The sequence below is a fragment of the Mesoplodon bidens genome (assembly GCF_964165515.1).
Source record: "Mesoplodon bidens genome assembly, chromosome: 9".
Taxonomy (NCBI): Eukaryota; Metazoa; Chordata; class Mammalia; order Artiodactyla; family Ziphiidae; genus Mesoplodon; species Mesoplodon bidens.
Genome location: NC_138166.1, coordinates 72,408,101 through 72,420,288, shown reverse-complemented (window position 1 = coordinate 72,420,288; position 12,188 = coordinate 72,408,101).

The window sequence follows — 12,188 nt, the reverse complement described above, 5'->3', positions numbered from 1 at the left end:
TGATTTTGTTCCCATGTGACAAAGAATATAATTCTAGTCGAATGCAAGAGAAGCACAATGCTGTTCCAGACCTGATTTTATTGGCTCCAAACATGCCAAGTGACCATCTCTGAACCAATCATTGCAGCAAAGGGAATAGGATATACAGATTCACTCAATCTAATGAGGTCCTCCCCTACCAAATGGGCTCAGAATGAAAGGGTGGTTCCCAAAAGATATGAACTGTTAAATAGATAAAAATATAATCACCCTCATTTGTAATAAGAGAAACACCAATTAAAACTACAACGAGATATAATTTCTCACCTATCAGATTGGCAGAACTCCAAAAGTTTGAAGGTGAGGCTGCAGAGAATCAGGAATTGTCATACGTTGCTGGTCAGAGTACAACTAGTTACAACTTTGTGGAGTTGGCAATATCTTAAATAATCATATGTGTCATTAGACCAAAAAATTTCACCCTAAGAAATCTACCCCAGCTATTTCTACAAATATAAAACAAAATAGGAAATAATACAAATGTCCATTAGTATTATAGTCGTCTGGTTAAATAAACATGGTCTGTGGGAACAATGTGGTATTATGTGACCATTAAAAAGAATGAAAAAGATTTGTATGTACTGATATTTGGTAGTATAGTTAGAGGGAAAAATCAAAGTAAAGAGCAATGAATATTCTATAGCACTTTTGGAATATGTGTGTGTATATATATACACACATTTATATATATGCCTTTGCTTTTTTGTACCAAACAACTGAATGGTAAACCAGAAAATAATAAAAATGGTCACTTACAGGGAAGGGAGTTGACAAGGTAGAGAGGATAGCAATGGCCTCAGACTTCATGAATTTATTGTTTTATATTGTTTTGCCTTTTAAACCATACACAAGCCTAAACATTGAAAACAAGCTGAGGCAAATAAACCTAATTGTATTTCAAACTGGTAACATGACCACAAAGAGCAAAAACCCAAGATTCTTTAAAGTGTCATTTAAATAGAATGCTCTTACCCTATTACTTAATGAGATATATTCTAAAGAGAAAAAGGGATTCTAAGAAATCTTCAGTTTTACTCAGTAGTGAAAATATAGGTATAGTTAAAGCAGATATGACAAAAATGTCTACAATTATTGAACATAGGCTGTGAGTATTATGGATACTCGTAATATTTCTTCACTTTTTATGTATATTTGAAATTTTTCATAATAAAATGTTGAAAGCAAATTATGACCATTAACTAGGTCAAGAACTTTTGAGACATCTTGTGGGTTATCATTTTGTTCCAAAGTAGATATTTTTACAAAGTAGAATAAAACATTCTCATACCACATACCTCAAAACCTGGAAGAAAACCTAAGCAACTAGTTTGTGTCCTGAAAATATGGAAAGACTTAAAACTACAAAACTGTAAATAACAGAGTTTAAGAAGAATTCATTATTTGAATATACAAAAATTAAAGATTTCTCTTCAATGAAGGGCATAGCAAAAGGAAAGATGATAAAGAAGATAGCCCATTTCTTTTTAGCCCCCAATAATATTCCATGATCTGGATGCACCACAGTTTATCCATCACCCACTGAAGGACATCTTGGCTACTTCTAAGTTTCAACAATTAAAAATAAAGCTGCTGTAACATCCATGTGCAGGTTTTTGTGTGGATATGTTTTCATTTCTTTTGGGCAAATACCAAGGTGCATGACTGCTAGATTGATCTCGTGGTAAGAGTGTTTTATTTTGTAAGAAACTGCCAAACATCTCCCAAAGTGGCTGTAAGATGTGCATTCCAACCAGCAGTGAATGAGAGAGAGTTTCTATTGCTCCACAGCCTCCAGCATTTGTGTTTGTCAGTGGTCCAGATTTGGGGGATTCTAATAGGTGTGTAGTAGTATCTCACTGTTTTTTTTTTGCGGTACGCGGGTCTCTTACTGTTGTGGCCTCTCCCATTGAGGAGCACAGGCTCCGGAGGTGCAGGCTCAGCGGCCATGGCTCACGGGCGTAGCCACTCCGCGGCATGTGGGATCTTCCTGGACCAGGGCACGAACCTGCGTCCCCTACATCGGCAGGCGGCCTCTCAACCACTGCGCCACCAGGGAAGCCCCCTCACTGTTATTTTAACTTACATTTCCTTGATGACATATGATGTGAACCATCTTTTTACGTGCTTATTTTCCATCACTACGTCTTGTTAGTGAAGTGTCTGTTGAGGTCGTTTGCCCATTTTTTAACTGGGTTGTTTGTTTTCTTATTGTTAAGTTTTAAGTGTTCTTTTTATGTTTTGGATAACAGTCTTTTATCAGATGTGTCTTTTGCAAATATTTACTCCTAGTCTGTGGCTTGTTTCTAACTTTCTTGACATTAACTTTTGCAGAGTAGTAGTTTTTAATTTTAATAAAGTCCAGCTTATCGATTATTTCTTTCATGGACTATGCTTTTGGTATTGTATCCAAAAAATCATCACCAGACCCAAGGTCATCTAGGTTTTCTCCTAAGTTATCTTCTGGGAGTTTTATAGTTTTGCATTTTACATTTAAGTCTGTGATCCATTTTGAGTTAATTTTTGTGAATGTGTAAGGTCTGTGTCTAGAGTCACCCTTTTTGTGTATGTGGATGTCCACTTGTTCCACCGCCATTTGTATAAGAGACTATCTTTGCTCCACTGTATTGCCTCTGCTCCTTTGTCAAAGATTGGTTGACTATAGTTACATGGGTATATTTCTGGGCTCTCTTTCTGTTCTATTGATCTATTTATTTTTTCACCAATACCACAATGTCCTGATTACTGCAGCTTTGTAGTAAGTCTTGAAGTCCGACAGAGTCAGCCCTCCAACTTTATTCTTCCCCTTCAACTTTATTCTTCTGTACACTATGAAGTAAACAAGTGTTTCTAAAGTTTTGTTTTGTTTTGTTTTTCTCCCCCCTTAGATAGAACAGGATGGCTAAGGAGCTGGAGTTACTTAGCAGGGAGTTACCCATTTCCATTGTACCTCATGAAAGTCTACAGCTGGTTGCAGTTGGGTCTATTGCTTCCACCAGGTCAGTTAGGCTCAAATAAAACCAGCTGATTAGGATTTAGTTAAATGGTTTCTCCTGAGGGCAGACCTTGTTAAGTACGCAGCGCTCTGGCATATTTCAAGATGGTTCCTTTTCCCTCGCCGGCTGAAAGCATGAGGGAGTTTTTTCTCAGATATATACTGTGAAACATAGTGGAGTTCCTAGATGTGAAACTCACAAAAGTATGGGGATCCCTCCCTGATAGGGGCTCCCTGGAGTTTTTAACTCTCAGAGTTGTCCACCGTGAAACTCCAGCAATTTGTTTGTTAGAGTCCTGGCTTTTGTACTCCAGTACTGGTTTCCACAGAGGTCTCAGCTTGTGAGTTTCTGCTCTGGTAAGTTGTGATTCACTGTATCTACCCGTCTGTCTCTTTAATTTCCTAGGCAGTGGTTTGCCCGTGAACTCACTTCTCTTACGGATGTTAGAAGAGTTGTTGATTTTTGGTTTGTTTGGCATTTTGGTTGTTGTTAGGATGGAGTAAAACCTTCCAGTCTCCTTATGTGAGGAACTGGAAGCCTATGTTCTATTTTTTAAGCCAAGATTGTACTTATATGTTTTATAAACTCGGGATATGTGTTGTATATTTCACAGTGATATTTTATCAGTAGTAAATGACTTATTTATTCGGAGAATCATTAGTGGGTAAAAATTGAAGTCATCAATGTATTATTTTAAATGGATTAAAGTGAACATTTTCCCATTGTCTTACTCATCAAACTTTCAGTCACGTTTTACCTGACTTGCCTTAATACTGGAAAATGGGCCTCATTGTATACTTAGATTCCACATGTCACTTCTCTGATTCAGTTCTTCAGTGGTAAAAAACATGCGTCTAGAAGTCACCTGCTTAACTAATAATTCCCCTGACTTTTAGGATTCTCTAAAACTTGGGAAATGGAAGTTGTCTTCTGAATTTGAAAATGAGTCATATGGCAATGATTGTTGATTAAAAACATACACAAATTAAATGCTTTCAGAACAATTTCCTCTGTACTCCTTTTAATAATCAACCCCCACAGAATGTGGCTATATTGAAGGGTAATTGTTCCTCTTCATCCCTCAAATCCTGTTTTAAAAATTTCTTTTTTGGGAAATCTGCTTCTCTCTTCCTACCATTTGTGACAGGTAGCAAAGTCCAATTTCTCTCGCCTGGTTTTAGAGAAAAAAAAAGTCTGTGATTTGTATGGAAATTTGTATGTCTCTATGATACAATTTCTATAAAGCAGAAGTTGGCATTCATCTTAAAGAATTCTGTGCTTATGAAATGAAATGAATTTTACATTTATCTTATTACTAGGTGAAGTTTCTAACATTCAGCTATTTTTAGAGCTTTGGTTGGTTGATTTGTTTATTAGAAGACATTCTATCATAGCTTTTCCAGCTCCCTATGAAAAAACAGCCCACAAGTATCCTTCACTTACACATAATTTGAGTTGTGTGGATTGGCACCCTTTTTCTCCATGAACAAGGTGGCTTACATAGAACGCATGAGAGAGTACCTTGAAGTGCAGACACACTTGTGGAGGTCCTGCTCCATTGCCTCAGGCAACATTGATATGCTTATTATTTTTTTAACCCATAGTCTCACGAAAAGCCTACGAAGCCTATTGCAACCTGCTTTAGCAAAGAGACCTTGCTTGCAGGAGAGCAAGCAAATTCTGTGTGGTTCTAGCCTGCTGATATCTTGGTCTTACAAAATCATACAGATTGTCTCCTGGCTGTGTTTTCTTTTCCCTCTGGTGTGCAACTTTTAGTACCTTGGCAATAAGGAACATTTGTGGAAATGTGTTTTTGGAAATGTATTCTTATTCTTTCAGAGATCCCCAAATGCATTCAGGTTGATGGCAGATTTTTGTGTGAAGAACAGTGTTTATTTTTTAATGTCATAGGGACTCACAGTGATTGGCGCTTCCCATTTCTGTAGTAAAATCTCTATCTCTGAGGACTAATTTTCTTTTTTCTCTCTCATGGTGCCTAGGCTTCTAACAAAGGATCTATCCTCTGCCTGAGTGTTTTTGCTTATAATTGTTTTCACAAAGGAGTTTTCAATTAAAGGAATCAATGTGGAATTAATTTACTCCTATTTAGGATAAATGATGTGTTTGATTATAAAATACCAGAATGGGTTCTCTGCTTTCTTCCATCTACATTAGCTCAGAGAGCTCATCTATTCTCATAACTTTAATTATCACCTCTACAAAAGTGTGTGTCCTTTCTCCTGAACTGTAATTCTCTCTCCTGAACTTGTTTTCTCTCCTGAGGAATCTCTAGTTCAGTTTATTGTATTATTACTTTTGAATCGTCTTTGATGATAATGCCATCACCTTAAACTGAATATCTACAAACCCTAACTCATGGTCTCTCTCCTGCCCACTTCAAATCAGTTCTCACTCTAAACCACAGTCAGTTATGTACCATTAGTTTTCTTATTATCACAGCTGTCCTAAATGATATCATTACGTCTTGTCAGCTGTTCCATTGAATTATCCCTCTTATCTAGCCCTTCTTTCTTCCCACTCACAGGACTGTAGTTTAAACTTGCTCTCATTTGGAGTATCCTTATAGCTTTCCCAGTGGATTCCAAACCCCTGTTTTTTCTGGGCTCTGAGCCAGTGTGGGAAAAAGTGGAAGAGGCAGGTGATTGCAGTCAGTGCAGGCAGCCAGGCAGGCAGAGGCCTGGCGTTCAGAGTCAGACTGCAAGAAAAGCACTAGAGAGCAGACTTGAATGATCATGTTATAATATAAGGCCATTTGCAGTATTCCCTACTTTATATCATCTGGTGGTTATAGCCATGCCTAGCTACTAGTTACAGTCAAAATAAAGAATAAAGTTGATTTTTCAAGACAGCCCTATTCCTGGTTGAGAAAAGAGCAGAGTTGCAAGAATTGAATCATATTATTAGTAGATCTCTATTGCCTACTACATTAAGTCTAGACATTTTTGCCATCAATTTATGGCTCTGGATAATCTAGCTCATCTAACATTGTCCAAACCTATTTCTGGAAACTTTTCAAAATGTACCTTCTACCAAATCAAGTCAGGCACCTTAATGTCCCACGTGATATTCCAATTTTATCTTCATACCCATTCATACTTCTTTTCCCAGAATGCCGTGATATTTTTCTCCATCTAAATATATCATATTTAATCTTTGCTCAATTCTAGAGTTTCTTTTCTAATCAAACTTTCTTCAATTATTATGCCCAATAGTAGTCCTTATCTGTCCCGTTCTATTAGTCTGCGTCACATATTCAGTGCTGTTATTCATTCAGTTATTCTGTGGATATATACTGAGAATATTGTACAAGATACTGAGTCTATATAATCAAAGATATAATTCTGGTTCTCAGGGAGCTAACCATCACTTTGAGGAGGAGAGATATGTTAAACAAACAAACAAACATAATGAAGTCAGTTCTACCTCTAGGGGGTCATAGAACTATTTATAGAAATACTTGCCCAATAACTAAATAGTAAAGAGTGAACATCATTTTTCTAGGTACACACTAGGAGTAAAGTACACTCTACAAAGAGTGAACTTAGTATGTCAATATGTACTCTATATCTCCCAAACTTCAATCAGTAATTTTTTAAATGACTAATAGTGAACAAAAAAGAATTGAACAGACAAATGGTAGTCTCTGAGTACTTTTCATTTACAAAATACCTGGAAGTAAGCTATGTGGCCTTGCATAGAAAATGACTACACAGAAAGGGGAATGTAGGACTGCTTTTGATTGAACTGGTCAATAAATAAACTGATTAGCTAAATTAGTTGAATTACACATAGACATGACCAAGAGAAGCCTTCTGGTCAGGAAAATAATGAATTACACAAGTAATAAAAGTCTCTAGTTAGCCATAACAATAAGAAATCTTAGGGTGTGTTTGGGCAGTCATTGCCACCTAGAGAGGATGTTTTCTATGAGAGAAGTGGGAAGAAGGAGGACTGGACACTCCCCCAAAAACTGGCATGGCAGAGGGCACATTTGGCAGGAGTATGGAGGTTGAAAGGCAATGTTTTCAATACAATGACTCCCTGTAACCTCTTACCAGTTCAGTAAAGTTACTAGAACTATGAAATACTGTCTGTCATTAAATTTCTCATAGAAAATAGAGATGAGGCTAAGCTGCATATCTCTGTGTTTGCTCTGAAGTGAGCACTAGACAACACCCTTGGATGAAGAAACATGTGGCCAGAGAAGGGCATTGGAAATAAGGTATGAGTAACTCACAAAAATTGTTGGGAGGGTGATGAGCTATCATAGCTCTAAGAATGGAAGTTGGGACAATATTTCCAGATCTCTAGAGGTAGGAAGATGCAGTCAACACCTAGGTTATTTAAAATCAGACTTTCGATTATTGGAGCAACAGTGAAAACGAGAAACAGTTTTGCTTGGTGTTCTTGGCTATTTTCTGTTTAAAAATTCAACATACTGTGAATTCTACTATATTTAAGCCACTGCTTGTGCTGCTACTTTCATTGCTAAGAGGCAGAACATTTTAGTGATAAGTTTCAGAAGACTTCAGAATCCTTTGAGAATCTTCCAGGAGGTCTGTCTAATGAATATTTCATGGAACAGATTTTCAGATACATCCTATAAAATGTGTTTACATGTTTGGAGGGAATATTTAAAGCTCTCAAATAAAGGTGGAATGAACATTTAGGGAATATTTCCCTTTATTAACTGGGGGTTGGAGAGACGGGTAGCATAGGGAACTATGCCTCACTGGAAAACTTCTGAAGAGTGATCTAGATTATGAATATAAACAGTGATTTTTTTCAAGCCCATTGTCTCCAGATATCTCAAAGATTTCACAAGAGCTATTGTGGAGAAAGAAGGAAAGGGGGGTGGGGGAGGGAAGGAGGGAGGAAGGGAGAAAGGAAGTAAGAAAACACAGCTGAGTTAAATGAGTTTGTACTAAATAATATCATGCCTTTAAACAGGGATGTTTCTTGTGAAATAAACTTTTTAAGGTACTACAATTTAAAAAATGCAAACACTGCCATTTCACTGTTAGCTTATTTAGATTCTGAAAGATAAATTTAAAAATATGCTGAAGGCACTCATGGTGTAGAATGTGGGCTCCAAACTAATAATTCTCCCAAGTCAGACATAAACTGATTGGGAATCTGGACAAAAATAAAGAGGAGCTTCCAGTCACCTTCATGTCTGGGGAATCCATCCTCTATGGAGCCTGAAGGAAAATTTTTGTGTTGCTGTATTGGATTTTCCTATAACACTATTTGAATTTTAAATATTTAGAAATAATTCGCTTCCAAACTCATTAGGTACCTATTGATTATTCACTGAAAGAGTTTTATGGACTCTGTAATATGTTCCGGCCTGCGAAAATAAAATTCTCATTCCTTTTAAACTTACATTCTAGTAGAGATGTATTAAAAAGTAAAAGAATACATAATGCAGTGCTATACAATGAGAAGTGCTCTGAAGAAGAAATAAAGCAGGATGAGTGGATACAGATTAGTGGAGGTGGTCCTACTTCAGGCAGTGTTCTCAGCAATAACCTCTCTGAGGAAGTGATACTTGAGTATATATCTGATGAAGTGCAGCAAAATTCTATATGATTATTTGAAGAAAGAACATTCAAAGTTGAGGGAATAGCAAGTGCAAAGACCCTGAGATGGAAGTGACCTTGTTTGTTCAGTGAACAGCAAGGAGATCTGTATGGTTAGAGAATATAGAATAAGCCAAAAAGCAGCATGGTAGGGGATTAGGTTGGAGACATAGTCATGAAGGTAGAAGTATAGGGTTCGGTAAATCAGGATAAGACTCTTTTACATTCAAAATGTAAGAGAAATAAATTGGAGGGTTGAAGATGCGGGACATAATATAACATAACCTGATTTATATTAAGATCACCCTGGTACCAATGTGGAGCAATGACTTTTGAGAGGCAAGAATGGAAGCAATGAGAACAGTTAGGGAGCTATGGAAACAATACAAATGAGAGATGACAGTGGCTTGGATTGAGATAGTAGTTGTTGGATCATATGGTAGTTCTATTTTTAGTTTTTTAAGGAACCTCCATACTGTTTTCTATAGTGGTTGTACCAATTTACATTCCTACCAACAGTGTTGGAAGGTTCAGAACCAATGATTCAGAACCAGGTAAAAAACCAATCAATCAAAACTAAACCAGGTAATGAGAGAAATAGTAGGAAGTGCAAAAAAGAACATTAGAGGAGCTACTACTATAAGCATTCTCTATTTGTTCAACTAAGTAGAGGAAAACATGTGCACATGAAGAGAAAAAGGAAATATATGAAAAAGACAAAAATAGAGCATCTTGAGATTTAAAAAGTATAATGTTTAAAATGAAAATCTCACTGCATGACAGTAAAAGTATATGAGGAACTGCAGAAGGGAAAATGAGTAAATTTTCAGACATAGCAATATAAATCCAAAATGAAAGACAAATGACTGAAAAAAAAATGTACAGAGCATCAATGTTCTGTGGGGCAACATTAAGCATCTATCATACTTGTAATTAGAGTTCCAGAAAGATGAGGCAAGAAAGCAGAAAAATATTTAAAGAAATAATGGCTGAAGATTTCCCAAATTTCATGAAAAACTCAATTCCCAGAACCCCAAACTCAACAAAAACCAAACAGAATAAACCTGAATAAAACTATGAAAAAGTGCATTAAGATCAAATTGCTGAAAACCAGTGAAAAATCTTAAAAACAACCAGAGTAAAAATGACACCTATGTTTAGAGGAAAAAAATTAGAATTACAGCAGACTTTTTGCTAGAAACTATGCAATACAAAAGACAATAAAGGAACATCTTTAAAGATTTGATGAAAAAACAAAACATCTGTCAATCAAGAATTCTTAGGCCTGTAAAAATACCATTCAAAATGAAGGCAAAGTAAAACTTTCAGAATAATAGCCTGAGAGAATTAATCAAATGCAAATATGCATTATAAGAAAGTTATGGCAATACTTCAGAGAGGAGGAATATAGTACCAGAAGGAAATTTTAATCCATACAAAGATGAAGAGTACCAGAAATGGTAAATATATGCCTAAATAAAAAAATTTTTTTTTCATTTATAACTTTGTTAAAAGACAATTATTTAAAACAAAATAATAGCAATCTATTGTGGGTTTTATAGTGTTTGTTGACAACATGAATAAGTCTCAAAAGAATCAAACTACATGAAAGAGCCAGAAACAACAGACTACATTCTGTATGACTCCATTTATATTAAATACATGAAAATGCAAAGCAAGAGTGAAGAAAACAGACCCCTGCTGGCCAGCAGTGGGCATTGGTTAGGGAACTGACTGCAAAGGAATTAAGGGGAGTTTAAGGATGATAAAAATGGTTTTTCTTAGGATTTTAGTGGTGGTTAACCAATACAGGCATACTTCAGAGATATAGGAGGTTTGGTTTCAGACAACGACAATAAGGTGAATATGGCAATTTTAGTTTCCTGGTGCATTTAAAAGTTATGTTTAAGCTATGCTGTAGTATATTAAATGTGCAATAGCATTATGACTAAAAAAAAGTACATACCTTAATTTAAAAATATTTTATTGCTAAAAAATGCTAACCAGCATCTAAGCCTTCAGCGAGTTGTAGTAGCACTAAAGATCACTGATTACAGGTAACCATAACAAATAATAATAGTGAAAAAGTTTGAAATATTGTGAGAATTACCAAAATGTGGCACAGAGAAATGAACTGAGCAAATACTGTTGAAGAAATGGTGCTGATAGACTTACTCAACACAGGGTTGCCGCAAACCTTCAATTTGCAAAAAACACAATATCTGTAAAGCACAATAAAAAGAGGTATGCCTGTAATCACTTGAATTATACACTTAAAGTTGGTGAATATCATTGTATGTATATTTCTGTAAAGCTGATTTTAAAAGAACAGTTAAAAAAATAAACAAGACTATCAGTCAAAAAGAAAATGATAAGTCAAATAGAACTTTTACATTTTAAAAAATACTTGACAAGTTTTATCTTGACAATATTTTTTTGATTGTCTGTTTTTGGACTGATTTGACTGTTCTTCAGTCAAATTATTCAAACAGATTTGTGGATGTGGTCATGACCCTCATTCAGAATGATCTTTTCTTTATGTATGCTTGGGGTTGGTTAGCTATAAATGGACTATACATAAATGAAGAATATAGTTTAAAAAAATCTGATAAAGGGCACTAAAGCTAAAACAGAAAGCTGATTTCCATCTCTGTTCTTACTTCATTCTCATTCAGTTTCTAAGTGCAGTAACAATCTTGATAGAGTCTGTGATACCCATATATCCTTAACTCCTTAGGATCCAGGTCCTCTATTTCACTCCACCCATGAACGTTTTTAACTGTCTGATTCATTCATGTTTTCTCAGAGTTGTTAGAACCATACATAGTGAATTTAATCCTCACTCATCTAAGAATATTTATCATGCTTCAGAAAGTACTGATTACCATTGTTTAATTTGATAAAAAGAAATCCAAGTGGCTATTTTTCATCGGGCAGATAAAAATACAGATATTGTCAGAATTATGTTTATCCCTACTGTTATGATGTGAAAAGGAACTGAGTGGGACTTCAGATAGAGGGATTTCAGATGCAGATAAATTGCATAAGTTACTAGCTTTTAAATTACATCTAGCTGCATTTCTAAACATCTTTACAAAATATTTCCTTATTTCTCAATATAAGAAATATCCTCACTATTTTATTTTTTAAAAATAGTTCATTAATTCACAAGTTGATTCAGATAGAAAATCTACATCAAGATAACCGCATGAAAACTTACCAAAAGAATCTAATATTAATTAAAATTCCAAAAATTGAAGAATTTAAATTATGTAGTGCTTACTGTAAAATCTAACTTCACTATTTCTCAGAGAAAACAGATGGAAAAATGTTTAAATCTAAACAATTATATACATTTTCCTGCCAAGACATTACTTATACATAAGCAAAAATTTTCACTAATATCCAAAAATTTTTCTTGGTTTAAATATTCTCATAATAGCAGAAATGTAAATACATAATAGCTAAATTTGCACTAGGGTAGAATAAAAATTATGCTTTCTAAAAATTATTTTAGCAAGTATCATTAGTTTTGAATATCATTTATTATTGT